Consider the following 3,416-nt stretch of genomic DNA (forward strand, 5'->3'; position numbering starts at 1 on the left):
CTTCCCATATCCCTTTGAGATAGGTACCATGATCACTCCCACTTTACAGATGAGGAAATGGAGAGTCAGAGACTTTGCCCAAGGCTCCTCAAGTTGTAAATGGTGGGTCCAGGGCTCAAATCCAGTCTTGGAGTCCAGGGCTCTCAACTCTGTGCTTCCTACATGGCCATTCTCCATCTCAGGAATATCCTCCCCCCTCTAAAATACTAACAGAAAGCCCTCCTCTTTCCTGTTCAGCATATCACTTAATCTACTCAACTCTCTTGGAGAGGTAGTATCACCCCCTTTGTACAGGTGAGGAAACTGAAGCTTAGAGAGAAGAAATGCCAGAGCTTACAGGAGACAGAACTAGGACTTTTGTCTGTGTCCTGATCTCTGGTCAGGGAGGGTTTCTGCTTTGTTCTCATAAAAAGGCCTCCCCCAACTCCCACCTGATTAGACCCAACTCTGTGATCCCAGGTCAGTCCTTGTGCTCACTGCACGACAAACCTCTCCACGTTGCTGATCAGCTGTTTGCCCACCATGATGATGAAGAGCTGCTAAGCGAGCTTGAGAAGGCAGGTTTCAGGGCCACACTGTGGTTGGCAGACACAAGGCACCTTACTCAGGGTTTAGGGTCTTGCTCCCTCCTCCTTGGAGGCCCCAGAGGCAGATCCTACCCCTGCCAGACCTGAGGGAGGGATGCCCAAAACCTCCCTCAAAAGCTGGCCCTTCTAGGGGTACTCATATCCTTGTTTTGTGTGCCGAACAGTGCGCCATACTGAACGGGATATCCCACAAAACTGTAGGCCCACTGCTCTGTTGCAATGTGCTCTCTCCCTCTGGAGCCAGGCCACAGCTAAACTCCATGCTGAGGCTGACACCTCTCTCCACTGTACTCCTGATCCTCTGGCCTCCCATCCACTGAGAGATAACCCTGGTGACCTAGATGCTGGGAGGCCTTGTTCCACCACCCCCAGATAAGCTATGTTCCCAAGGCCTGTTGGGACCATGGCTTATACCTACTGCTCAACCCATGAGAAGCCAATAGTTACTTCCGGCCCAGGAACAGGGAGTCATGCTGTTGGGGGATGGGTTCTTTTGGTGATTCTCCCTCTGATTCCTGCCAAATGACAATGGCAATTAAACAGTTAACACAACCTCCTGGGAGCCTAGCTCATGAGGATCTCTGACCCATCCTTATTAAAAACTGGAAGCTCCTGAAGGGAAGGCCCAGATCTGGTTCATTCCTGTGTCCCTAGCATCCAGTCCAGGGTGCTATGGAAAGGCCACCATAAAGATGGCCATGAACCCAAATGTCAGCAGTGGGAGGTGGGTGTCAGGCCTGGGCCATCAATGAGGGTTGAGTGAATGAATGAATTCAGGTGTTAAGAGTTTCACATTTACCCAATGTTGTGTTGGTATATTACAGTTAAGAAAATTGAGGCCCAGGGCAATCAAGGACCAACTTCAAGGTCAACAGTAAGGCCTTGGTAGAGCATCAAGGATGCTGCCATTCTGCTGGATCATTTCACTGGGACGCAATAGCCTTGTGGGGAGGGGGAGGTCCTCACTTCTCTTTGAAGAATGCCACATAGAAGGGAGAAGAGTAGAAATTGGCAAACTGGAAGATGAAGACTTTGAAAGTGAAGGCAACTTCCTGGAGGGTCTGGGTTCTGTGCATCTCTGGGCAGATGATTCTTCGACTTGTGCAAGCGACTTCAGCACTTCATCTGTAAAATGGGCTTTACTGTAGTGTAGTGTCAACCCCATAAAGGAGCTGTATTGATTAAATGTAAAGCACTCAGCCCAGGGCCTGCACACTGGCGGTGCCCAATAAATGGGAAACAGCAGCCACTACTGTATGACGCTGGCCTACTCAGGGTCTATCTCCACGTTTGTAAAATGAGGGTGCTAGTTCAAAGCTCTTCTGAAGGCGGCAAGGGCCCGCGCCCGCAGAACCGTATCTGTCACCCCTGGGCGGATCGCGACGGGAGAGGCTCCGGGCTCTGGCCCACTCAGAGGCCCTGGCCTCCCAAGAAGTGCAGTTCCACCGCCGAGAGCCGCGCCGACAGGGCGCACTTCGCCCAACTGAACGCGGCCTGAGAGCTGCTTTTGTTCTACTCGGAGGCACTGAGCCTGCGCGCGCAGCTGCAGGTGGGAGCAGAGGGCCAGGGAGGGGTCAGCCCGGGGGGCGGGGTCTTCCCAGTTACCTGTGACTCTGCACTTGTCTTCCAGGCGCGACCTAACCCGGACTCGGACGGGTCGGCAGAGCTGCTGCGGCGCCTGCGCCTGTGCAAAGCTCTGCAGCAACGCTTGTCCAATAAGCCGCTGGACTTCTACACGTGCACCTTCCGCGGCGCCAAGCTAGACAAGTGAGGCTGACGGGTGGCCCCCGGGTGGGCGGGGCCTCCGATAGAGGCGAGGGGCGCCAGCCGCAGTCTTAGTCAAATCAAGGCTCCTTTGCTCCCTCTTGGTTTGCCAGGGAGGCAACTCCTGCTTAACTCACTTTAGGTCTCAGGCCTGCCCTTTCCGCAGCCTGGGGTCCAGGCCATGCCCTAGCAGCTCCCCGTCCCTGATTCCCACTTGTTCAATCCCCCTCAGGTGCTCAACTGACTGGAACGCACCCAGCTTAGGCTGAGCTTTGTAGGTAGTAGGACTCTCTGGTTTTAGCAACTGGTAAGTTTTATCCCTGTCTTCAGCGTAGAGACTGCACTCCCGTTGTATTGAGCCCCGGATTTGACAGAGAGTTCAGCTTCTGACCCCTGCTCTGCTCACAGATTCCTGGGCAGCGATTCCCACGACTCCTACTTCTCTAACACACAGAGGCACCAAGAGGTGAGAAGACTGCCTGTGGAGGAAGGTCCAGCTGGAACCTTAAGGGGGCAGAATTGATGCCAGAATACTTTCTGGCAGGTGGCAGAGATCCAGGCCCGAACAGTCTACAGGAAACAGAAATGTGCAGAGATGGGCATTGCTCATCTGCTGGCCGAGGGAGTCTATGCTGCAGCCTTCCCCACTGCATGAGGGAGAGATGAGGCAAGCCTAGCCATCTCCCACTGTGGAGGCATATGGAGAGAATTCTGGGGCTTTGCTGCAGCCCTTTAGGGCTCCTTTGAACTGCTGGGGTACCAGGTGCCTGGTGCAGACCTCAACCCTTAACAATTAACTGTATTCATAGTGGGCGCACTGGGGATGCTGGTACAAGTACCAGCCCCTGGACCACATACGAGAGTACTCTGAGGAGAAGGTGGCTATCTACTCTGCCTGGTTAGGTGAGTCTGGTGCTGGGGGTGAGGGCTGAGAGCTGGGGTCGAGCACAGAGATGGGGGCTCACGAGCGTGCTGTCACCCCTGCAGGTTTCTACATAGCCTGCTGCCTGCTTCTCTTGTGGGCACCCTGGTCTTTATTTCTGGCCTAGTCACCACGGGCACCGA

The sequence above is a fragment of the Camelus ferus genome, chromosome 13 (assembly GCF_009834535.1).
Source record: "Camelus ferus isolate YT-003-E chromosome 13, BCGSAC_Cfer_1.0, whole genome shotgun sequence".
In the NCBI taxonomy this organism is placed as follows: domain Eukaryota; kingdom Metazoa; phylum Chordata; class Mammalia; order Artiodactyla; family Camelidae; genus Camelus; species Camelus ferus.